Source organism: Protobothrops mucrosquamatus, unplaced genomic scaffold (genome assembly GCF_001527695.2).
Source record: "Protobothrops mucrosquamatus isolate PMUCROS unplaced genomic scaffold, P.Mucros_1.0 scaffold1180, whole genome shotgun sequence".
Classification (NCBI taxonomy): Eukaryota; Metazoa; Chordata; class Lepidosauria; order Squamata; family Viperidae; genus Protobothrops; species Protobothrops mucrosquamatus.
The window spans coordinates 143,076-170,764 of NW_015387393.1; the positions used below are offsets into that span (position 1 = coordinate 143,076).

Below are 27,689 nucleotides of genomic sequence, written 5' to 3' on the forward strand. Positions count from 1 at the left end.
TTAAATCTCACATAATGGGATAAGGAGATTTTAAAAGACATTATTTGATTTAGTATTCAGGATTTATATCTATAAGGGAAACAAATTAGTTACTAAAATAATAGTTTTGAATTATAAAATAGAAGATGGATTTAGAGGGTAAAGATTATTTTATGAGTAAGAATTATATTAGAATGAGAAGCAGAATATGATTGTGAAATAAACTAAGAACTTATTTGAATAAATAGTAAGTGTATTTTAGACATGATAATTATTTTGTAATGAACTAAGGGAACCGTGGGTTATCCGAAACGTAAATACTATGGACATTAAGCCAACTGGAATATTGTAATTGAAATCAGATAAAAGTTTAAAACAGGATCTGGAGACATATATGTTAAAAGTTGTTGATAAATGTTTTAAATGATTGAGTTATAACTAGCAATGTATTAATTTGAATTTGGTATAACAATTAAGGGAAACAGAGAGGAAATTTTTGATGATGTAAACTGACATATGTACGGATAAGCATGTTATTGGACTATGTATTACCCAACCACCATGTTGCTTCCTTAATACCCAAAGATTTGTAAAAATGGAAAATTAATAAAACTTGTTTTTTTAAAAAAGAGTGTTTTGTTTCATGTTTGATTACTATAAACACTTAGTATTGCCAATCTCTCTTTAATTCAAACTTGATACTTTTAATGGGTCAAGGGGATAAAATTGACTTTCTCAAATATTTTTCATCTGTTTGGAAGCTCACATTTGTTGGCACTGTCATCAAGTGATTCTGTTGATTTGACTTGTCTGAAATCATTACTCCATTTTGATATATTTTAGAATAGCCTGAATATTTAATTTGCTCGGTGTTTCTCAGTGAAACAAGAAATAATTGAGAGTCAAGAAGCTAAGTGAGGTTGGTTGTAGTTAGTATATGGAAGATTACCAGGAAATTCCAGGTTTATAGGTTAGATAGTGAAATTGCAAATTATTTCAGAAGAAGGACTTGGCAAACTACTTCTCTAGGGTAAACTAGAAAACTCTGTGGATGTGTCAATGATGTCCACCCAAAAATGAGCTCCATTTGAAGCAGATACTTTATCAAAAAGTATTTTATTTATTTATAACAATGAGAAAAAATGCAAATATATTTCTACCAGAAATACAGGCATAAAAAGATTAATTAAATTGCAGCAATTGGATGATCCAGCATATTGTGTTATACTCATTAGGCAGATTTAAAATAAACAACTGATTACAGAAAAATCAACTTCAACTCTACAATATTCCAAAATCCTCCTATTAAACAGTAGATTATAGATTAAAGATCTGAATATTTGATTCATATTTCAATCACTTTCATTAAAGAGGTTCAACCAATGGCTGTGCTATGCACACATTCAGTAGCAGCATATGCTCTGCCCATCTGCTAGGTCATGGCATTGTGTTGTACACCAGGGCTTTTCAACCTTTTCACCCATTGTACCACTTTTAGGATATGGCAATATCCGAGTACCACCAGTCTTCTAGCAAGGTCTCAAAAACTTTATGACCCCCCCCAAAAGGAAAAAAGTGATAAAGTATAGGTAGTCCTCGACTTACAACAGTTCGCTTAGTGACTGTTTGAAGTTACAATGGCACTGAAAAAAGTGCCCCCCAAGGCTCAGCCGAGCAAGACACCTGCCTGCCCACCCAGCGGCGCTCTTCCTCCTGTCCGAGGTTTTCATTGTTGTGAGCTGCCAATCCTCTGTTGAGGATTGGCAGTGGGGGTGGGGTGGGGGGTGTTTGGTTTTTATTCCCCCCGTCTGCTGGGTGGCTGCAGCAGGTTTTGGTCATTTCACATGACCCTGGGACACTGTGACCGTCATAAATATGAATCAGTTGCCAAGCATCTGAATGTAAATCACAAGACCCTGGAGAGGCTGCAACATTTCAGCTGATCGGCACTTCTCCTTGGCTCAGCAGAAGCGCCAGGATCAGCGCTGAGCTCCAGCTGGAGCCTGGCGCTGATCCTGGCGCTTCCACTGAGCCCTGACAGCCCTGCAGCTCCAGCCATCTCTCGCTCATGCTTGTGCGGTGCTGCCACAGGTTCAGCTCATTCCCCTCCCCCTCTACCATTTTTCTAGGATGGTTGCGTACCACCTGCCAGGTGCCAATGTAGGGTGGTATCCGTACCACTGGTTGAAAAGCCCTGTTGTACACAACACAATTCTAATTTTGCAGTTTTTGTAACCAGAAAAATGGCATATCGTGATGATTTCCTTTTCAAAAGACATATGAAAAGACTGTAATGCCCAACATTAAATGAAATACTGTATAGGTTAGAACATGTTTTATTTTCAAGATAGACTGCATCCACCTGCAGTCATCAGCCAGCTGAGATTTCCCCTTTCAATCCTGTTTCCATTAGATTGAGGAAATGCAAATGGGTAGAGATTTCCTCTGAATTGGTGCCATCCTCCAATTCATCAATGAAAATACCTTGAGACTGTTATGCAGATTTTGGATTCATGTTTCTGCAGTTTATTACTTTGCCATCCATCTTACTTGATAAAAAGACATATTTGTTTTGTTATGTGTATTGACTAGGCAGTATATTGTATGAAACTGTATATCAATACAACAAAACAACAAAAATATTTATTTTTGGTCTCTTGAAAAAAAATGACTCAAGACAGTTTACAATATAATATTATTAAATGAATGAGTACATTGAAAACAGGTGCAAAGAATAAAAATTACATCAATGTCAATAGTTATGGTGCCAAGACTTGTTGAACTAGTATTATCTTTACTGCCTTTCTAAAGGCAAGAACCTCAGATCTTGTATTAACTCTGTATAGCAACTATTCCCTAAAAGAGGGGCTAAAAATCCCCATAGTTCTTCCCAGCAATTCTTCTAACTTTCCAAGAAACAGGAACATGATGCATTTTGGGGGGAGCAATTAGCACATCCAGAATGAAATCTGAGCAGGCAATAAGCCAAATAATTTCCCAACAACTTCTTGTTGGTATGATCCAGTCTATAGTTCTTTTACCTTTTATTTTTTTGTCTCATCTCATCTTTACCTCCAGTGTGCTTACATAATGGCCTGAGGTAGGGATATGTAGCTGGGTATCATCAGCAATTTATGATACTATTCTCGGTTTGGCAGATTTCTCTACTGGCAGCTTCAAGTTACAAAGAAAGAGAAGAGCTAGTGTAAAATGGTGTTTTCCACCCTCAACACTTGCAGGTAGTCTAACTCAGTGTTTCCATATTTCTGTGTTGAATCTTTCCAAATAGACAGCACCTGCCATCATGCACAACTAGATTTCATAATATAAAACACATCTGAAATCAGATTGTGATGGTTATGTGGAACTAAATTTAGATGAACTAGTACTAAACTTATTTAGCTTCTATCAGCAGAAAATGCTGAGATGTTTATTGATTATACTATCCTGTAAATTCCTGCCCTTGCTGCTCTCTGACCTGACAAATTAATGCTTTTCTCTGCTATCTATATGTAATTCCTTCCTTCATTTCTTCTGATTAGGTTTAGGTCCTGGACACTCACCTCATGATCAATACATTTACCTGCTATACTGTAAATGCAAAAGAAACCATCAGAACAATCTGGCTGGTTTAAAAAAAAGGAAAAAAAGATGTAGATTAGAAATTAATTAATTTAGATTAATATCCCGCTTTTATTTATCCAACTCAATACCTTCTCCTTCTATTTTCCACATAGCAACAATCCTGTGAGGTGGATTGGAGAGGGAGGGGGGAGGGAAGGAGGGAGGGAGAGAGAGACACAGAGAGAGAGAGAGGTTCAAAATCATCCAGTCAACTTCTATGTCTACAGAAAGAATATAGACATTTGTAACTGACAAACCATACATGTAATGCAAGTATCAAAGGGCATAGCTTGTGTCATAATGTCATGACACACATTTTGTCACTTGGTTTCCTTTCCCTCCTTCTGGGAATGCCCATATTTAGAATCCAAATACGTGATTCATAACCAATATTAAAAAACCAAGGAAGAGGGAGAATTAAATATATGGAAGATAGCAAACAATGCTGACAATTTGCAGAGCAATGAAAAAAGTTTGAGAATCAGGAAAGAACTACTCTCTAAGTCTGAGAGAATCATATAATTAGACCTGACATATTTGCTATTCAGTAAATTAAAAAAAAATTAAATAGAATACTTTTCTGAAGAAAACTGGAAAAAATGGGATTGGGGAGTAGAAACAGATCAAAATAAAAAAAATTCTAATTTCTGGATATCTTTCTTTTATTATGTGTTTATTAGACATTCTATTCCACCAACTTCTGAGATCTAATATTAATGGCAGCAATTGCAAAACCAATACATTTTGAGCAAGTTAGGCATTTTGTGATGTGGTAAGACACATATGGAAAGACTCTTGGGTAGGCTTCCAAATTTTGCTAAATGCACTCAAGAAAAGAATCAAGACAAAATATGATTTCAATGAATCTGTGTCTAAGTCAGTTTAGTGTTTCACATTGATTTGTGGCTAATGTATTGTTTTTACAATGTAACATCATATAACCTAAAAATATTTTCCCATGTATGATTGAGAAGGAGATCCCATTTAATGGGAGATATTTCTCTTCTGAAAGTGAAGGAAAAATTATATTAAAATTCTCCAGTAAAAATTAATGTTTCTTGAGTAAAAGTCATAATTATTTTAGTGTTATTCTCTGAAAATATTCTAAATTCCAGTAAGAAGGTATTCAATCTGACAAGGAGATTGCACTTATTTCAGCAAACACATCTGCAAAAAGCATGTTGTTGAGTAATTTTCAGCATAACCTCACATTCAAACTAATTTTGACAGTCTAATAAATAATTTTAAAAACTGATTAAAAACCATATTAAAATTGGACAAAGATCAGCAATCAAGGAAAACATCTGTTCCTCAAACTATCCCACAATCTAGGAAAAGGGTTTCTAAAATCAAATACAATTTGTAAAACTTTATTGTATGTGTGCATTAAATTACAAACTTTGGGGGAGAAATGGGGAAAAAAGGGGAGCTTGTTGGCTGCCATGCATCAAAATGATGTATTGTAAAAATAGATTGGGAATCAGTTCATGACCCAAAATATATTGAACATAAACTATGTACTATTCACTTCTATGCTTTTAAAAACAAAAACAAATGATTATTGCCTCCTGGGTGTTTGTATGAATCTTTTCATCATTATTAGTGAAGGAAGAAGGCTTTCTCAATCCAACTGTATCCTGCTGGTTACTCTGCTTACTGGCAAAAAAAAAAAAAAAAGTATTTCAGGTACATGCTGAAATACCTTTCCTTTTTCCTTCTTTTACAATAAATTATAGGAATACAAAGTTGGTTTGTTTGACCAAAGCCAAAACAAGTTCTGGGAACCTTTTATGATTTTTTTTTTCTGACATCAGGACTAAAAATGTAATGATTTATGGATTTATACATGAATAAAGGGATGGATATGGGAAGAAGAGATACTTGCATGCAACATTATAGTGGGTGAAAAATTACCAAGTTTGTACTTGTTATGATGAAGATCAGAAGCCAATTCTTTAAATATTTCTTTTTCCCCTTTCTTATCTCTTCCTCTTCTTTCTTTTCTTTGCACCTTTTTACTCTCTCTTTATTTTTTTTCTGTTTGAGTTTAGTTTGCATTGTCTGACTATTGTTAATAAAATTTAAAATAAATTTATTAAAATAAGATAAATTGTAGCTGGAAATAAAATATAATTTCAACCTCTTGCAAGTGAAAGTAGTCAAACTCCTATAATGTCTTCAGGGACATAAATCAGAATTGTGAGATTTGTCAAGTTATCAGTCTAATTATAAGACAATATGTTGACAGTGAATATTGAATTATGTTTAGCTATATGATATAATAAATATGACATGTTTTGGTACTTGGGACTTTTTAAACATTATTTATTTTAAAGGAAGATACCATGGGTCAGTATTTTAAATGTTTATTTATTTGATTCATTTCTGTGCCGCTGTTATCAAAAAGACTCTTGGCATATTACATTGAAAAATACAATTTAAAATCCACCTTAGTAAAAGAGAAAAACATGAGGAGCAATACATAATAATAATACAAATCATAAAATATATAGGTGGCATCAGATCTGGGGAAGGACCTATGAAATAGTTTGGTGTTTAAAATTTTTCAAAAGACCAAGAAAGGGGAAGCTAGCTTCATTTCCACAGTGTTGCTACTCCTACAGAAGAGAACATCTCTCACCTGTCCATTGTCACCTCATCACCTCCTAATAGTTGTAAAGTTTATGGAAGTATTTCAGATTCCTAATTTCCATCAGCATATTTTCTCTTTTGCTTTACTTTATTTAAATCTTTTGTTTAAAAGGTTTCTTTTTAATACAAATCTCTTTGGCTTTCAAATATTTGGGTCATCAGTTAGATGAAAAAAAAGAAAGGATAAAGATGCAAGTGATATTTGGATAAACCTGAGTGAAAAATTTGTGTTTGACAAATGCACCAGTTTGGAAACTTGGGGCTTTTCTTAGGGATATGAGTTGTCCCTGTCCCAAAATGTGATTTGATCCAGCCAGGGAGTCCAAGGATAAAGTTTAAGACCAGGATGTCTTAGGGGCAGCATGGCTGCCTGAGGAATTCTGGGAGTTAAAGTTTACAAGTCTTAAAGCTGCCAAGGTTGGATATCCCTGGTTTAAGACAACCATGCAATTGAAGTCCTCCGCCCTTTTAATAAGCTCTTTAATGAGTAAAAAGGCTCGGCTTCAAATGCACGGTTGTACCACCATCTTGGCAGATCCTGGGCACTTTTTGGATGCAAATTGATGACTGAGCTATTTCAGAAATTGTTGCTGCTAGTGTTGCATGTCGTAGCAACATTAAAAATATATGAAAAGGAAATTGCTGGCATCTATTAAGAAATTATCACCCTTCTTAAGAAACTTGGACTATTTTTCCTTGCCTCCAAGAAACTCAATAAAATAATCTTTACGATCGGTCTTTCTCAAAATTGGATAAAGACTTCCAAGTCACCGTTTGTGTGCTATTCTACAATGAAAATGAAGAAATAACTATTTTCCATTTCCAACACATCTAAATTTGAAGAGAATGTAGATGGGATTTTATTTAGACAATGTCAATATTCTTTCTGTCCTGCATATGAACCTCAGCTCTATGAAAGGAATCTGAGATCTAATTTATTTTGTTTTACTAGACTTATTCACTGCAAGAATGTACAAAAGAGAATGTTTCAATGAGAACTACTCAATATTCTCCCCTACATGAAGGCTGAAATTTGATGGTTTTGAATAAACCCCAGTCCTCTGCTGTATGTGAAATGACCCTTTCTGATCAGCATAAACATCTGGTCAGCATAAAAGTAATGACTGATATTTTTTTTTAGGTAGCAAGGTCCTCCTGTCCCAAGTAGCTAGTGCCATGAAACTATATTTTGGGATTTTTTGTATGTAAGCTTAATTTTTTTAAAGGTTTTGTTTTTAAAATATGAGATTCAGCAAAAATAAAGTGTTTTGCTTTATTTGAAATTTTGTTATTATTTTGTGGAGACATCATTACTGTGAATGAGAGCCAGTTTGGTCTAGTAGTTAAGGCAGCAGACAGAAAACAGAAAATTGTGACTTTTAGTCCCACTTTATGCATCAAAGCCATTTGAGTGATTTTGGAGCAGTCACTGTCTCTCAGCCCACAATGTCAGGCTTGAGCAACAAGCTGGTTGGTCAATTCCTCTTGCAACTAATGGATCAACACTCAATCTGGACAAAGTGGAATCTGCACTTGTGGGAAAAACATTAGGAAATAAAAAAATACTGTTTTACCTATTTATTAACAGTTATACAGTGCTACATTTCCATAAGCTTTAACAGAACACTACAAGCAGGATTAAAAAAATTTTTAAAGTTCAACAAGTAACTTTCTTAGGCATAGACTACACCTTCCCATCACAAGTTACTTTCCTAAATAGCCAAATCTCCACAGCCTTTAAGAAGCCCAATAAAGCAGAATATATAATTTTTATTTTATTTTTTGAATTTATTACTTATATTGTTTTATCCAAGCACAAAATATAAAAGAAAATAGAAATAGGAAATTAGGGGAAGGAAAAAAAGATGGGAAAAGAAAATATGGGGTAATGGGGAAAAAGAAAAAAAGTGTTGACTTCTGACTCTTTTTAGCGCAGTGGAAGATAACAGCATTACAGCTTCAACTTTTTACTTTTACACATTAGTATATACTAGCCATTTCTATAACAACAAATCTATCTAATCACCAAAACCAAAGCCTAAGTTTCATTTTTTTTTATCACAGAATATTGAACATTTAAGCAAATTAACATTGATGGTCCATTATTACTTTACTTTATCATTGAGCTTTGGAAGAGTTTGTTCAACAGAAATTGTAAGAGAGAAACCTACTAGCTACCCATAGCACACAAAATTATACAACTGATTCAGAGAGGCCAGCAGGAAGTTAAGCATTTTAGCCTTAAGGGGCATGCTGATGCTTCGCTAGCAATCTAGTACAGGATGAGTGCTTTGCAGTCTGTTTTTAAAATCTGTTTTGCCTGCGATAAATCCATTTTAAATATGTACTGTATGTGAACAATTATTTCAAAAGCACCATGAATCTCTCGTATCCTTTCATCCAAATAGAATGTAACCTTTATATCCTACCTTTGTATCATAAAAAGAACTTGTATTAAATGCAGAGTTGTAAAGTTCTGCATCATGCATTACCATTAAAAACTTTCAAGTGAAATGGCTTTATGATTTTTCACCTCATGCTTTCTCACAATAATTTTCTATGAAGTTGGTTTTTTTTGTTGCCTCTGAATAGTATCTTGTCTGAGATTACTTGATAGTAAATTATTTGGACTTTAGGAGAGAAAACAGTCCTGTTTTCTATCTTGAATTAACCTTTTCTCTGAAGACTAGGTGACAGCACACAATAAAAAGTTGGAAAAATAGGGAGGGGAAAATTGTTCTATTATATTCCTCACATTCTCCCTTGCTAGGTAAGAGTAATTAAATTGCTATTCCTGACCCATAAGAAAGCATCTGTCATTTTTATTCTAAAACTGTAAACTTTAGCTTTTTCTCTGTTGTAGCCATTAGCAACTTGTCTCCTGGAAATGAAGATGGCTTTAAAAGGTTCCTTTCTGGTTTCAACTTTTTTTCTTCTCTTTGGCCACGGTGACACAGAAAAAGCTAACATTTACAGTTTTGGAATAAAAATGACAGAATAAAAATGATAGATACTTATTCTCAACACTTCAATATACTGAAGACAAAGCTGGTCTCACAACTGGAAACAGACTAACTACACATTATATCTGGACTCAGGAAGACTGAAAGAACAAGCTAATGCCTGAAGTTGGAATGTCACTGCCAATCCCTCAATCATGGAGCATGGCAGCTGACATGAGGCACTTTATGGAGAAACTAGCTATAGTTAACCCCTGAGACCTGTTATCACTGAGAAATACCATTTGATAATATGCTAGAACAGGGGTAGTCAACCTTTTTATACCTACCACCCACTTTTGTATGTCTGTTAGTAGTAAAAATTTCTAACCGCCCACCGGTTCCACAGTAATGGTAATTTATAAAGTAGGGAAGTAACTTTACTTTATAAAATTTATAAAGCAGAGTTACAGCAAGTTAAAGCATATAATAATAATTACTTACCAAATACTTTATGTCGGACTTTCGCTACGTTTGGCAGAATAAATCTTTATAAAACAACTTACTGTAGTTAAATCTATCTTTTTATTTATACTTTGCATACATAGAAGCATGAAGCCTGATGAAATTACATTTAATTAATTAAATTATTAATGAGATCCCTGAGGCTGAGGCTGCGAAACTAAATACTGGATATCTGGCTCAATTTTTGTAAGGAACAAACGAAGGTCTCCTCTTTCGGAAATATTCAGGCGGTTTCTTTCTTTGGTCATAATATGATTAACAGCACTAAAGTCTGATTCCAGAAGATATGAGGTAGGGAAAGGTATCAATAAACTGAATATCATTTTCCACATATTTGGATATAAGACAGGCATTTTTTTACTTTGCCATAGGTTTTCATATCCACCACTACCGAATTTATGTTTACTTTCTTCATCATATCTAATTTCTAACAGTTCTTCTTGGCAAGTTGTATCAGCCTCTTCAATATTTGCGGTAAAAGGATTTTTCATCCAGTCATACACCTTCAATTTCAAAATATCTTCAAATTGTTTTTCCATGTCCAATTTAAGTTCGTTGAGGTGGCTACTGAATCTGTCAATATCCTCTGGAGTTACATCATCTTTTATAGATGATAATTCAGGAAACTGATGAAATTCTCTTTTCAATAGATTATAACGAAGTGGTTCAAGTTTGTCAATAAATAATGACACAATACTTTGGCAACCTATAAGAGTTTTATTAGCTCCTTGAAGCTGCAAATTGACATAATTAAATCTCTTGAAAATATCTGCCAAATAAAAGGCATCATTCTTTACTCTTTTTAACTGTTGACACAGATTGGTCTCATTATTACTTTCAAAAAATTGTATGACACTATCATATAATGCTACAAAACGAGCCAAAGATGTACCCTTTGACAGCCACCGAACTTCTGTGTGCAAAGTAACGTAATAAAATCTTCATTATTGTCCTGGCAAAGCTGTCAAAACATTCTATCATTTTTTTTGCATTGGATTTGATCTTGTTTATGGCTCAAATTATTATAGTTAATGATGAATGGAGACTTGTACTTAGATGTTTTCCTACAAGATGTTGTCTGTGCACCACACAATGAATACATAAAACATTTGGCATTTCTTCCTCCAAATAAGCAACAAATCTGCTAGCGATCTACCATTGATGGTGCTCCATCAGTAGCGCATGCAACAATATAATTCAAAGGAATTTTTTGTAAAGTATGATTTCACAGTATTAAATATAGATAATCCTCTTGTATCTGTAATGAGATTTATTGCGAATAGCATTTATTCTCGTAATGTATTGTTTTCATCAAAATAACGTACATATGCCATCAATAAAGCATTATTATCTGCAATGGTAGACTCGTCCAATTGGATGGAAAATGAAGAGTTTTGGAGAATACTTATAAGTTTTTTTTCAACATTAACTGCCATTTCTTCAATTCGTTGCTTTACTGTGCTATCGCTTAGGGGCAACATTTTTAAATTTTCAGGTATATCCTGATGCATTACTGTTGAGATAAATTCTTTTATAGAGGATATTATTACAGTTTCTCCAATATTATAGCTTTTACCACTTTTTGCAATTAATTGTGAAATGCGATAAGCGGCAATTAATCCATTTTCGTTCGCTGCATGTTGTTTCTTAAATGATGCAATGATTGTTGAATGATTTTGAAATTTTTTATATATTTCCTGAAAATATTCAATGGGCTTGTCCTTATCATTTGACTTGGCTTCATTGCCTCATTGGATAATGTTTTATGACACAATAAACACATTGGATGTTGTTTATTTACAACAGATTCTATGAAATCCATCTTCAGATACCCTGGCAAATTGCCACGAGCGTATTTCTTTATTTGAGACATGGACTCACAATATTTCACAATATTTTGTTTGAAGCTGTAGGCATGTGCTCACTCTCACAAATCTAACTGCGTACTGACCAGTGCGACCGCAAACAAAAGAGCCTGCGCCGTGTATCGTGGTCTGTGCATGCCTCTCGCACATCGTGGATTGGGTTTGGGGGGGCGCGCCGGCTACCAGCTCTGCTTGTCCGTTACAGCTGGGTGGTGTGGGGGGAGATGTGCGAGCTATTCTGAGATGAGGCTCTTTTGTTTGCGGTCGCACTATAGCGCCATTTAGTTTCACTTACATAACGTGAACTAAACTTATACGCGGGCGATACAAATAGTATATTTTCAGAAATTTAAATTGTCACGGGGCATTTTATGAAAACCTATTGAAAATGTTTTTAAATAATGCTATGAATTTTTTTAAAAAGTCAATTAAATTAAAAAAAAAGGAAAGTGCTTCAGTATCGGACAAAACCCCTACCGCCCACCATGAAAGCTGGAATGCCCACTAGTGGGCGGTAGGGACCAGGTTGACTACCACTGTGCTAGAAGATGCCAATAAATCCCTCATATTAATCCCTACTACTGTTGACCCAGGGCATGGCACAGAGGCAAAATAATCAACTGGCAGTTCAAACTGCCCTTTATTTGCTCCAATTTTTCCCAAATGCTCCCACATTTCTGGCAAGCCGCAGAACAAAGTAACACACACACACACTTCTTCAGCAGCCTCTGGCTGCAAGTAATTTCACAAGTTTTTAACTCTTCAGGCAGGGAAAGTGTGTGTATGGAACAAGCCGTCCTCCTTCAAGTTTCAACTCACACACAGTTAGATTAGAAGAGTAATTTACTCAAGGCCACATAGATAACAAGGAAAGAAACATACATCCAAAATCTAACAAGTCTGTGGAAATACACGTTTGCCTGAGCAGTTTCAGAAGAGAAGCCAAAATTCAATCCGAGGTCTTTGAACACCAAATCATGTTTGTCAGCCAGTCCAATGGTCAGAGTTTCATGGTTTCCAAGCAGAAATCACAACACAGAACAAGAGATCAGAGAGTTGTTTCCAATATCAGCAATGGCACANGCACACCTAAACATCCTGTATACAACATCTGTATAGACCCACACACCTACATATACATAACAAATAAATATTAAACACTGTCCGTCTTGAATATATAACAGAAGGAGGAAGCTTGAGAGTTCACAAGTTTAATGCTGTACTATGGCTGAATCTGGATGTTCTGCTTCGTATACACGAAGCCTCCTCCCAGAAGATAGCAAGGAAAACAGGTAGTGAAGAGGATGTGTAATATCCCAGATAATCTTATGGACCCTGCTCAAGCAACGCTTCTGTGCTATGTCCTGGATGGGAGGGACGGAACTGCCAATGATCTTTTCAGCCATCCTCACCACTCTTTGTACCGCCTTCCTGTCTGAAGCAGTGATGCTACCAAACCCAGACTATGATGCTGTATGACAGGATGCTCTTGATCATCCCCCTGTAAAAAGTGGTAAGGATAGGAGAAGGAAGATGTGCTTTTCTCATGCGATGTAGAAAATGGATGTGCTGCTGTGCCCGTTTCACCAGTGTCTCGCTGTTGGGCGACCAAGCCAGCCTACTTGTTAACTTGTTAACACAAGGACTGGATATAGATACAAGTTCAAGAGTGGAACTACCATCAGCCACCTCCTCTACATGGATAATATCAAGGTGCATGTTAAGAGTGACCAAGACATTGACTCACTGATCCACCTGACGTGGATCTACAATGAGGACATTGGGATCCAGACAAACAGGCAGATACTGCCAATCAACAAAACACTGTGGTAGTAGACAAGGAACAGAAGACAGTTGTGGTGATAGATGGAGCAGTGCCAAATGAAATTGCATCAGAAAGGAGCATGAGAAACTGGAGAAGCACCAAGGCCTGAGACAATGAGGAAGGTAAAGGCCAAAGTGGTGGGAACATTTGGGGCTGGGACTCCTAAGTTGGGAGAATGGCTACAAAAATCCCAAGACAACATCAGAGCTCTCTGTCCAGAAGAATGCTGTGTTAAAAACATTTTAAAAACTCTGCAGAACCCTCAAACTCCCAAGCCTCTGGTATAGCACATGAGATTCAACAAGACACATACACCTATATGGGATGAGAAGGGAATATTTATTTATTATTATATGTGCAGTGTATTCCATTCTTTATCATTGCCTTCATACTCATCATCATAATTGTCATCCAAGGTTTTTTTATACTATAACATGAGCCAAAATTTGGCTTGTTTTGATTTCGTGAAAATCACATTCCATAAAGTAAAAAAAGTCTCTTGCCCAATGCACTACATACAACAATAACAATTCTGTAGTCAGCTGATGTAGAAGTTAAGAATTTATAATATGGTTGTTTAGAAATTAAGCAAGGCTGCTTTTACACTGGAGCACACAGATGAGACATCAATCACTCTGGCAGTTTGCATCTGGCAATCCAAGTATGGGTCAGCAATACTGGGTGTGCAAACTAAAAGTGACAGCACAATCATTAATTTGCCTGCATGCATATTCCATTGCTAACTGGCCATACCTAGTCAAACTGGTCTGGGCTCAGAAGATAAGCATAATTAGTACTTGGAGGGAAGATGAAGGGAAGATGAATTTCAGGTTGGTAGGATGGACTACAGTTAAAAAAAAATCAAACAAAAAGCAAAGCACTTGATTATCGTAGCCAAGAAAGCTTGCATGGAGATATCAGCAGTAAAATTTGACCCATAATCAATTAAATCTTTACCATAAGATGAGTATACAAGTCTGTAGAAATGCTGTAAAATTCTTCTGGTTGTTACTCTGCATTATGTTTTCAAACTTCTCTGAATTCAGTCTAAGCTAGCACTGTATCAGTTCTGTCTGTATTTCATATTGTTGTGTTGTAATTTTCCCAAAAAACATTAAGAAAAACAAATATTCAGAAAAATATATATTGTTCTTATCTTTGGGTTTTGTATATATTTTTCCATAGTATTTGTTGAATATTTTCTTCAATTATCATTGCAATATATAACTTTTTGCTAAACAATTAATGTAAATATATGTTTTACATGCACCATAAATATTCATTAAGCACCCCAACATCTGAATTTTTACCCATTCTTCTGAAGTATTTTTTAGAGTTTTGTGTAATTTTGGCAAATACATCCTGCAAACACATCTAAGAATAATCATGGCTCACAAAAACATATATTAAGTAGCAAGATTTAAAAATAAATTGCCTCTTCGGTGAATTCCACTAGAGAAAATAATCATGGCTCACATGGGAAAAAAATCAAGGATTAAATTTGGAGATCTGAATTGTACTTGGTAATAGTTGATAGTGCTTATTAACAACTTTCTATTAACAAGAGTTAATTGTCTGAATGTTGCTAGTATTTGATTGTGTTATATTAAAGTTATTAGAAATATTTAATGCATATGATTTTTGGCCTGGGCCCAGTAAATAGATCGAGTTTCACTCTTACATTTTTGTATAATTTTTAACATAGTTTTCATGTAACATTTCCAAATTTCCACCCAGGAATCTTTAAAGAAAATCCCATCTATTATATAAAGCTTGTCTTTAACTGATGATCAAGTCAGGAGGAAATATATTTTCAACTGCTCTTATCACTTTCTACAGGTTGTATTTTATGTGATATCACTCATCATTGACAATCATTTTTCAGCAAATAAATATTTTTTATTAAACTGGGCATATATAAATTCAGTTTCCAGCATTTATTCTATTGGAGTTCACTAAAATGCCGATTTGGTACAATAAGCTCTTGGCTAACTTTTCAAAGCTGTTAATTGTAAATAAGTCATTGCAATTGTGAAAGAGAAACAAGAATCTAGAGCAGGGGTGTCAAACTGCCAGCCCGCGGGCTGGATGCATCATGGCAAAACCACGCCCACCCCACTGCCGACAATAGGAAAAAAGTCGCGATACATGACGACATATCATGTCGTCATGTGACGTTGCGAGCTTGACACCCCTGATCTAGAGGGGTTGTCTTTTCTGGCTACATTTATTTATTTAAATGATTTAAGTACAGTGATAAAAAAAACTGGTTGTTTAATGAAATGGTGGTTTTCATTCTCACAAAGAACTACACTCACAGAAGAGGTCCTTTTCTGAGTACAACTACCTCTCCAATGATATAAACATCATCTCTTCATATGTCAGCTGTGCCAGATCTACTTCATGATGGGTGGTTGCATGAGCTAGTTAATCAGGCTTTGCTAAGTCTTATCTCTCTTTCCAAGCCAAGTCAAAGATCAAATGGAAAAATAGAGAAGTGTAGGATCAAAAGAATGATAAAGAGAGCAATTCTAACCTACATGAAAGGGAAGTAAAGCAGACACGCACACACACAAACACACACACACATACACACACACAAATTGGTGGCAATTTTTTTCTAGTCCAAGTCTCCTCATTCAAAATCAAAAAAGAACTGAGTCTCAATAATAAATTCCTCTTCTGAAAATTCCTCAAAAGTTCATCAGGACACTTACTTTGGATTTCAATATTCAAAAGGGAAAGATGACCTATCTGCATATAGGCTCCCCATCCTAGGTTTAATGAAAGCATATTGACAGGAGGGGGAAGGTATAGGTAATGAGAAAATGTCTTTTGAATAAAATATTTACTGAAACCAGTCAAGGAGAGGCAGCTATGCACCGTGCAATTTATCACTAATAGAAGGGATGGGATATATCAAGGACAGTGAATGTCATGTTAGAATGCTTTGAAGCAACCCAAATAAAAGATCCCTATCCTATCTCTCTTTCCAGATGCTCGAGGGAAGAATCATTGTCCATTATGTTTGAGAACTGTCTAGCTTTTGCTGGTATGCAATACCTCAAATATCATAAACCATATACCAATTGCACCACGGTCCTCCCTTGAAAACAGCAGCCTACCTTGCATTCAAATTTTCTTCGTAGCTGGTTATAAATATAATTGCCTCTGTAGAAGCTTCAATTCAAATTTCACTACAGTAAATGGATGAGTGATAATTGTAATAAAGTCCAACTGTTCCTCTCAGATAGAAGTAAGCTGCCACATTTGTAATGGTAGACAATTTAAAACAAGAATGAAAGCCTATATAAGTAGGGGGATTAAATGAAATATGGAGTCATTATTATTCAGGTAAAACCTTTCCCCCCCTCAAATACAGCCATAAAAAAAATCAGTGAAATGAGTAACAGAAAAAGCCTGCTACAGAGAAGTACACAATAAAGAATTAATTTCTAAAGACTAGGCATTTTTTTTAAAGTTATTCTAACAAAACGAACTCTGTACTTGGTATTCTGAATTCTGTATCTTTCTGTTTACAGTATAGGGATCCCTATTCATATTTTCCCAGTTTTCTCTACTTACCAAATGTACAAAATTCTTTAATTTTTTCCCAATAACACAGATAACACCATGCAAAACAAATACATATAACATAATTCAGCAGTTTCTGTTGGTTATGCATCTACTGCTAGAGATCTTAGCCTGTATCAACTTTCATGGATCTGGTTGTCACTGTCTTAAACTGATCATTGGCAGGCCCCACATTGTCTGTTTTAACCAATACCATTTCTTAAGAGGATCAGACAAGTATCTTTTCAGGCTGATTTACCACAGATGACAAGAAAGAACCTGTTTACAATTCTTGAATCAACTAATTGTACAAGAGTAGAATAAAAAATAATTATAAACCATAAACTATGTTCACATGCTATATCCATTATGATTTATCTTTGATACTTGCTTTTTTCAAATTTGGGATGTTTTACTATTGAGGGACTGGCTTCTCTTAAACAACTAGTTTTGTGAAACATTCTCTCAAGTGCTCTCTAAAATATACAGTAGGGGTTAGATACCCAGAATAAAGAATGAATAAACTAGTGTCCACGAATGCTGTTTAAATTAATTCCACCATATTTTGAATAATAAATCATCATGCTAAAGAGCAAGTGACAGTCTTTAATACAATATTTACTACGGGGGAAGGGGTTTGGCAATGAAAATTGTGAAAGGTTACAACATCATTGCTTTGTTTGATCCATGTTCCAATGTCTTATAAAATTACATAGATGGAGAACTTAGAAGATTAGAAGGAGTGGCACAACTTACACCATTTGCCTTCTGAAAATGTTTTGTTACTTGCTGTGCCCATCTTGGGTGTGTTCCCATATTATATTTTGAGTATACCTGTACTATACTTTCATATTTTCAACTATGTTTGCTATATTTAAAAGACTGCCTAACCTGGAGGAGGATCTATTTAGCCTAGAAAGTATAATCTTTAATTTATAGGTCAGTTGTCAAGTTTATTCACTTTGATTGATGTTAGCATAAATTCCTGACCCGATTGCCTAAATAATAAGATTTATTTACAGTAGATGAATTGGTTATAATCAGATGAAATAATCTGGCATGGCTAAATTAGGCTTCCTGATAGTATTCATTGTAAATAATGCCAGAAATGGGAATGGCATGTGAATATATCAAATCAAGGAGGAGTAGCAAACAATTTTACTAGGAGAGGAGAAAGTTCCTTTAAAGAATAAAACAGAAACCCTCACAATGATCTTTTGACAGCAGTTGTGTTTCTAGTAAACCAGTTGATAGAGATGTTCTTAAAGAGACAAAGAACAATAGAAATCAGCTGCTCATAACTTGAATAGTCTTTGTACACTCTAGCAGTCACTTGACTCATATTTATACAGACTGCCACATTCCCGCCTAAAACACGGGCTTGTAATGTGTACAACAGACAGTTTAAGCAGTTGAATTGAACATCTAGTTAACCGTTTTATAACAGTCCTTATGAAATTGGGTTAATACATAACACCCCTTCCCCCTAGGTAAATCACACATCATGAAAATGTACATAATCTTGTAGGTAGGCAGGCGGTCGTTGCGACCATTCTGATTGCCGCATCTCTGCCAGAGGTTCCTGGTCTACCCATCCCTTTGGCTGGCTGGGTAGACCAGGACACCTCGACCCACTAGCTTTTGGTAGACCAGTGTCTCTTTGACTAGTCGGGCCGGGTACACCAGTCTCTCTTCGACTGAACAGACCGGGTGGACCAGCGTCTTTTCGGCTGATCTGGCCGGGTAGATCTGGCTCGTGTCCATGAACAGAGAGGTCTCGGTAAGATTGGGGAACAAGTCTGCAAGCAAGTTCTGTTCTGTGGGCATGGTCCCTCCAGTCTGTGATGACTCAACCATGATTGAGTCATCCAGAATTTCTCTGTGAGTCTCGCTAGACCCAGGAGTCTCAGACACGTCACAGCTGTCAGGCAGCTCCCGCCTTTGCTCTCTATCGGCAACCAGAGTCTGATTAGCCTGCCACCGGCGCAGTTGGTCAATGTGGTGGCTTAAAACACACCCGTCATCCAGGACCACCTCGTATGACAGTGGTCCTGACACCTTACAAACCACAGCTACCACCCACAGTGCCCCTTGACCATAGTTCCTTGCCCAAACTCAGTCACCGACTCGCAAATCCCTCAGGGGCTTGGGCTGCGCTGTCTCTGTTGCAACTCGGTCTGGATGGAGACGGCCCAGCTTCGTGCTCAGCTGACGTCCCCATCTCAGCTCTGCTGGGCTACTACCCATTGATGTGCACGGAGTTGTGTGTTGGCAGAGCAAAAAGTCTGCCAACCTGTGATGCCAATCGCCCTTTGTTATTCTTTTAAGTGCTTTTTTGGTCGTCCTGACCATCCTTTCCGCTTGACAGTTAGAGGCCGGGTGAAACGGAGCTGAGGTGGCATGTCTAATCATATTAGACCTTAGAAATGACTGAAATTCAGCAGCAGTAAATTGTGCCCCATTATCTGATACGATTACATCGGGTAAGCCGTGTGTGGCAAAGATTCTGTGCAGTTCCTGGATGGTCCTGGCAGTAGTCATAGAAGAGACAGGTGCTACCTCAAGCCACTTTGAGTGGCTGTCCACTACAATGAGGAACACCTGTCTTTGGAAGGGCCCTGCGTAGTCTATGTGAATCCTAGACCAGGGAGTTTGTGTAGTTTCCCAGCGATGTACTGGGGCTTGAGGCATTTCAGGTCTAGACTGTTGGCAAATCTGGCATCCTTTAACTTGAGCCTCAATATCCTTATCCAACCCTGGCCACCACAGGTAGTTTCTCACGAGTGCCTTCATCCTGACTATTCCAGGATGTCCCTCATGCAGAGATTCTAAGACTCTTGCTCTTAATGTGTGTGGGACTATAACCCTACTTCCCCATAAAATGCATCCTTTGTATGCAGATAGCTCATCTTGTCTTAATAATAATAATAATAATAATAATAATAATAAAGTTGGAAGGGACCTTGGAGGTCATCGAGTCCAACCCCCTGCCCAGGCAGGAACCCTACACCATTTCAGACAAACGGCTGTCCAGTCTTCTGATGAAGCTGTGAAATTCTGCCCCAGGACTAGTTCCTGGCCACCCCCTCAGCACCCAGTTCAAAACACGACTGAGTGTTTTGTCAGTGGCTGTTTCAGCAGCCACATCCCCTGTGTGAAGGGGAGATTTTGGCAGGTCCTGAATTGATAGGATGCGTGCAGCAGGTGCGGGGTCTGGTTCTGAATTAGGCAGGGGCAACTTGCTGAGTGCATCAGCGTGGCCCATTTCCTTGCCAGACGTATGGACTAGCCTGTAATTGTAGGCTGCCATAAAGATTGACCACCTCAGCATCCTTGGAGAAAGGATCTGGGGGTTTGCTTGTCTGCAGTAAACAGACCTAGAAGAGGCTTGTGGTCTGTAAAGACCGTAAATGGGCAACCATAAAAGAAATCGTGGAATTTCTTTATTCCTGCAACTATGGCTAATGCCTCCTTATCAATTTGTGCATAATTTCTTTCCACAGGGGAAAGTGTCCTTGAATAATATGCTATGGGAGCTTGCCTCCCGTCAGCCATTAAATGGCTCAAAACTGCTCCTATCCCATATGATGAAGCATCACATGCAATAGTGATAGGCAGTTTTTCGTTAAAGTGTGTTAACACAGAGTCTGAAGACAGCAGTGATTTGACTGCTTTGAAACTATTTTCATGGGCGCTAGTCCACTGCCATGGTGCCGTTTTATCCAGGAGCCTATGCAGAGGCTCTGCTAATGCTGCCTTATGCGGAAGGAAGGCATGGTAAAAGTTAAGTAACCCTAAAAATGCTTGCAGCTTCCCCTTTGACTTAGGTTGGGGAGCCTGCAGAATAGCCTTAAGCTTTGAGTCAGCGGGGTGTATTCCAGCAGCATCAATCCGGAAACTGAGGAACTCTGTGGAGTTCACAGAGTTGACATTTGTCTCTTTTGAGCTTCAGTCCCGCTTTGCAGAAGCACTGAAGGACAGCCCTTAGACGTTCTGCTATTATTGCTGCTGACTCCCCAGCAATTAGAATGTCGTCAAAATAAGGACACAGACCTGGAATATTTTTGAGCATGCATTCCATCACGCTCTGAAAGAGCCCTGGGGCTACACTGACCCCAAACTGCAGGTGATGAACCTTGAATGCTCCTCTATGGATAACTATTGTTTGTGCCTCAGCAGTGGCATCATCCACAGGCAGTTGCTGATATGTCTGTGCCAAGTCCAGCTTTGCGAATGAGCGACCCCCCTGTAATGATGCCAGGATGTGGCTAACTACAAGTACTGGATACGCATGCTGCTGAAGTGCCTTATTAATAGTACACTTATAATCAGCCCAGATGCGCACCTCTCCATTAGGCTTAACCGGTGTGACTATGGGAGTTTCCCACACACTGCTGTCAACAGGTTGCAATACTCCCTGTTGAATGATCTTGGCTAACTCTGCATCTATCTTGGGTTTAAGGGCAAAGGGCACTCTACGAGGCTTTACCCTGATTGGGGTTACGGTTGGATCAAGATGGAGAGCAATTGGTGCTCCTTTGTATTTTCCTAAGCTGGGGCTGAATACATCAGCAAATTCCTGGCAGACAGGTGCCAGATCCACTGTTTGGGTTCTGTTGATGCCAGTCACATGGATGCCCAGGGCATCAAACCAGTCTAGGCCGATCAAGCTTGTGCGCTGACCTTCGACTACCACAATGTTAAGGGGACCCTCAAACTCTTTGAACTTCACTTTTAACATAGCTTCGCCTTTAACTGCTATATGGGAATTTTGAAAATCTTTCAATACCAGATTTGACAGCTTGAGTCTGACTTGTTTCCCTCCATGTCTGCAGACGTAATTAAAAGTTTTGTAGGAAATTATAGACACAGCTGACCCAGTGTCCAATTCCATTGAGCATAGAACTCCTTGTAGCTTGACTTTTAGTCTAAGCTTTTCTTTTAGGGGGCGATGAGCTCCTGTTCTGTTAATGCTCCTTCTTCCAGAGCAATATCCTATTCTGTTTTGCCCCGGGGTCCCTTTACCTCTCCTGGGGAAGTCTTCGGGTGGAGATTCCCTCTGGCGACCTTTACAGACGATAGCGATGTGGCCCTGTTTGCCACATGCTCAACACATAGCTGTATGAAATCTGCATTCTGAGCACTGGTGCCATCCTCCGCAGCCAGGACAGTTAGGGAAGAAGGCTGCCTTGTCAAGTGGCCGCTGCCTTCTTCCTGGAAGCTTCTGCACCCGGTCGATCTCAATGTCCTCTTCTGGGTCATCTGCTCTCTCTGAATCTTCATGATGAATGGCTATCTGGCTGGAGGAATTCTTTGAGGGTCGTAAAGCCTTGACGGCTCCACCTGCAGCATCTTCTGCCATCACTTCTTTCAGTGTGTCCTGGAATGTCAAGGTCTCCTTTGCAAACAGCCTCTGCTCTAATTCTCTGCTTCTCAGGCCACATACCAGTCGGTCCCTGAGTCGATCCTCCAAAACTGGAAATTCACAGAGCCTGGATGCCTGTCACAGGGCAGCCACGAATTCAGCAGTGGACTCCCCGGGCTGCTGTTCTCTCTGCTTGAATGCGTGTCTCCATGTGATGATGGACAGTTTTGGTTCGAAGTGTTCTTTGAGTCTTCTTTTCAAGTCAGCGAAGGTAACTGACTCCAAAGTAGCAGGAGTGACTAGATTCTCTGCTATATCAAAAGTTGCTTGGCCACAGACACACAACAATGTCACAGCCTTTAGTCTGTCGTCCCTGACCTGGTTCGCTCTCAGGTAGTTTTTGACTCTGGAGACAAACAAACTCCATAGTTCTGGGTGCGTCACATCGAATTCGAATAGCTTGCCAACTTTGGCCATAGCTGGCTGTTACTGCGTGTCCCAATGCCTTATGCTGCTAGGGGCTTCTGTATGTATCCTAGGATGGATCCTTAGGATAGTGATGTCCCCAGCATGGCTTGCTGGCAGGCAGAAGGGGGGGGAACGCTGTTCCTACCAGGGCGCTGATGCCTGGTCTTACCCCTTAGTGATTCTTAGCTCTTAGTCCTCCAGCTCTTTCTTCCTATCAGCATATCCCACCTTCATCGCCACTGTTGTGTAGTGAGAACGGTGAAGCATTGAAGACACAGGAGTGAAAGTAACAGCTCATTTATTCAATCCACACAGAAGCGGCTCTAGCAGCCGCTTTACTCATATTTATACGGACCGCCACATTCCCACCTAAAACACAGGCTTGTAATGTGTACAACAGAAAGTTTAAGGATTTGAATTGAACATCTAGTTAACCGTTTTATAACAGTCCTTATGAAATTGGGTTAATACATAACATACTCCAAGGGCTAATTTTTCAGGCTACATTTCATATAGATCAGCACATTCTTCAAACACTTTTGCTTCTAGCATCACACTAATAGAACTGTTTTTTAACAAATATTGCAAAGGAACCTCTACCTATCAACCCTCTCCTCTTCATGCCTGCTCCTGTAAAATGGTCTGGATTATATAGGAGCACAGTTGTTAAGAAGGAACTCTGCATTAAAACTATTCACATAACTCTTGTCCAACTCCACTCGAGAGGTAATTTTCTCAACAGTTTATTATAGTTTCCTGAAAAGACTGAGAATTTAAATATAATTAAGCAGCAGTGCACACATTTATTAATATAATGAATACATTGTAAGTATTTTTTAATTTCTACTACAGATAAAGTGGAATAAAACATAACTGGTGGATTTAATATTTATATACATAGGAATCATATTCTGAAATTATATTGAAGCTACAGTCCTGGAAGGAAATCAGCCAAGCTTCTGTTTGAAGAGCTTGTATAAGTTTTTACTGTAATGGTATAGATTTGGTCTATGTGTGTGAAAGCTAACAACTTGGATCCAGGTCAACATACTCCTAATATGGCTTGAAACTGTTGATTTCCCCATCCACTTTTCTGGAGTTGGATTACTCTTCTGAATACTATGAATGACTTTGAAAAAAGATCCTTTTGTAAGCAAAACTCCCTCTCGTGTATCTCATATTTTCAACTGTTTCTCTCTCCTCTTTCCCTTCTTAATGTTATACATTATAACATTCAGCAGGAGTTTTAATCTTCAAGGGAAACTTTTCAGAAAAAAAAGGAACTGGGTAAGAGAAAATGTAGAAATCTTCATTCAGTGGTTAGTTGCATGCACTGATTTGGAGCCAGTCTAATAAAAGTAGAAACTACCTGCCTCTTTCTGGTAAAGTTCATGTTTTGCATGCAGAAGAGACCAGGTTAATCCCCTCCATCTCTAATTGTCTCATCTGGGATGCTTCCTATGACTTCACTGTTGTCTGCTCCATTTATTTGCCCTAATTCCAAAATGTTCAATTCTTCCTAATTCATTCTGTAGTATTGGCTGCTACAGAGTACTTTAAAAACATGGCGATTTTTTTTTCCTGGCAGACTTACTGAATGTCACTGGTAGAAATTCTTTCCAGGCATCTCTTCTGTTGCCTGCTTACATACCATTAGCTTTATAAATGGAACAGCATAGGATTTTGCATTTCTCAAGTTGCAAGCCATAGCTACAGAGTTAATAAATTATCTGTTATAGAGACTCAAATTATTATCATTCATTGATACTGAAGAGAACTCTCCCCATTTTCTTTTAAGAAATTCAATTAATTTGTATCAAGGTTGCTCCAGTTTTCAATTAATAACTGTGTGGGTTTTACAAAATTAGTTTTAAAAAAGTTATCCCCAAAGGTAGATATTTCAATGTAAATATTCATTTGATTTTCAATGTATTTGTCTTTTTATAAAAATGATTTTTTTAAAGTGACAATCATTTGGTTAATTTTTCTGCACAGCTTCATTTAAAGATTTTTTAAAAACCAATTTTTGCACTGAGAGATTAAAAAACAAACTAACCCTTTCTCTACATAGGAACTCAGCTTAAATCCCAGGAGATACAGGTGACCCAAATAAAGAGCTTTGCCAGCTGTAGGAAAGGTATCAACAGCTGTATCTAATTAAGTTATTATAATGCAATCAGGAAGAAGGATTAACTCTAGCATTTTAAGATTGTCTGAAAATCATTTAGAAAACTTCACAAAGAGTATTAAAGAAAGGCAATGATTTAATTAATCCAAAATTTTCAAGCATATACCTTCTTTTTAGATAAATATGAAAGAAAAATAAAAGTCTTTTGCAGATAATTTGGATTCTGTTTCAATGAATCAATTAATATTCCATTTTATACACTGGGAATCCACTGGCAGTGGAATAATATTTGCAAGCTTACATCAGCAATAAACGTAAGATTTCTTTTTTTTTCATTTTTGAAATTTTGAATAATCTTTCTTTTAATCCAGACTGACTCTTCAGCTGCAATGCTGTTAGTATTAATCTCCAATTGTCTTGTTGTAATCCAACAGATTACTTATTGCTTATTTTACTGACTCAGTTATGACACTGTCTTCCTGTTTTGTTTGTTTAAACTTTTTCCAGAAAGTGAATTAGACTTAAATGACACACATTGGCTTTTTCGATTGACTTTTTTAGTGGCCGTTAAAAAGAAATGGTTGAAAGTTGAGTAACGTATTGTATGAGCTTTGTTTATTATTGTAAGCCACCCAGAGTGCAGTGTTAGAGTTGGGCAGTCATATAAATGTATTTAATAAATAAATAATTATTACACTTAGATTTCCCCATTGAAGGATACATATTTTATAAATATAGTCTATTTTACCTTAAGGAACATTTAATTACAAGGACACCAAATACCTTTTTTTTTTAGAAACAGTGTGTAGGATCAAGATTCAATGTAGGTGAGGCCACGTCAGGCACAACTCTATTTATTTATGTGTTTTTTAAACTTTTTTCTTCTGGTTTTCAGTGGGGAAGTAGGAAAAAATGTTGCTGGATTTCAGCAATTGTTGAAGAAAGGTAGCGACTTTCATAAAATGGGGATTCATGGGCTGCACTGAACCACATTCTGGTCCAATTCTCTGCATTTTAAGATTTGTTTCTTTTTCTTTTTTCTTTTCATAAGATTTAAACTTTAGCCCTCAGCTATCAGTCCAAATAAGTCTGTCCAAAGACATTCTGTCCCCTAAAGCAAAAGATTCCCATTTTCTGTAAAAAAAACAAACGAACAAAACCAGTTGGAAAAGCAGAACTGTATTTCTCCATCTCTTATATTAAAACATAAATTGCAAGGAGGCTTCTGTGAAAACATTACACTGAAATCACTGAAGTGTGGGACTGATGGATGGCACCACCCTAAACTAAATGACTTTCAATCCTGAATTCATTTTATTCAAAGATAATGGTTGCTTTCTTTGTACCTACCATACTATGAAATGTGCTGACTTACAACTGAATTTGTGTTTGCTTAAAAGTAATATTGGTATCTAACAATTCTGAATATCGTATTTGATCGGTATTGACTAATTTGCAGATTTAATTCAATGTGACAAGACCATGTAAATGAAAAATATTTAGTTGCCACATTTACACAGCTACATGAAGTGCAATTGTTCCTTCCTTTAAAAACCCATGTTATTATGTTAATGACAGGTATCTATGAAGGATGCATTATTAGTGTATTCTCTTTGAAGAAGCATACAAATACACATTTCCCTCTAAACGATGTAGCATCCACAGGGGATGCCTACCTAGTTAAATATTTTAATGTTATCTCATTATATTTTCATCAGGCAATATGTCGAAGCTGTCATAATGTTTCAAGCACTATGCAACCTATGTGACAATCTATTAGAATGGTAAGAACTCTACAGATTTGTTATGACTCAGCAGAGGTTTGGCACTGTAAAATCATGTATCCTGGTTAGTCAACTGGTGGAATTGCAGAAAGGTGTGATGATTAGGAATAATACTTGGCTACTGAAAAAAAAATACAAGGGTCTAACTCCATCTGAAACTCTCCATATTGCTAAACAAAGGCTCACAGCACTGGCTACCATGCTAAAGAGATACACTAGAGAAGCAGAAGCCAAGAAGCCAAGAATGTGCCTTGTTCTCCAAAGAACCATCCAAGCTATATTCTGAACTGTAGTGCAATAACACATTAACAGCAGAGCACCACCAGCAGAAACTGAACAGTACTGAAGAACATATTAGAGAAAAAGGGGACACATAACACTAATACAAAGTGCTGCAGGACCTGAGAGCAAACCACAGCAATCTCTCAGAACAGGAACCAGTCACCATCATAGTAGCAGACATTCAGCAGCGGATCAAGAACATAAAAAGCTTAACAACACCTGGCCTGGACATGTTCGACCCCTTCTTGCTATAGAAACTAACAGCAGTGTATGAATGCCTAGCAAGAGAGATGAACCAGCAAGTAAAGATGAAAGTGGTAGCACTGGTGGTAGGAGCACTTGGAACTGTGACATCTAAATTGGGAGAGTGGCTCCAACAGATCCTAGGAACAACATCAGAGCTCTCTATCCAAAAGAGTATAATGCTAGGAATAGCTAAGATCCTGTGCTGAAACCTCAAACTTGCAGGGCTCTGGGAGAGGACCTGAGATTGATGAAGACACATGCCATCCATATAGTTGAAAAGGGAATATGTGTGTTTGCTTGTGTGTATGATTTTATCTTATAAGATAAACTTTATATTTAGATTTATCTTGGCTAGATAAACCAAGAAGTTGGCTCAAATGTTTTCCTCATGAGACAGAGTTAAAGGATTAGAGAGTTTTAAACAAACTGACTTT

The 27,689-nt window shown here is 37.3% G+C and overlaps 1 pseudogene; it reads right to left on the reverse strand.

The window, feature by feature from the left end:
• Positions 1–7,967: 7,967 nt before the first annotated feature.
• Positions 7,968–21,876, reverse strand: LOC107291746 (annotated as a pseudogene).
• Between the last annotated feature and the right edge of the window lie 5,813 nt (positions 21,877–27,689).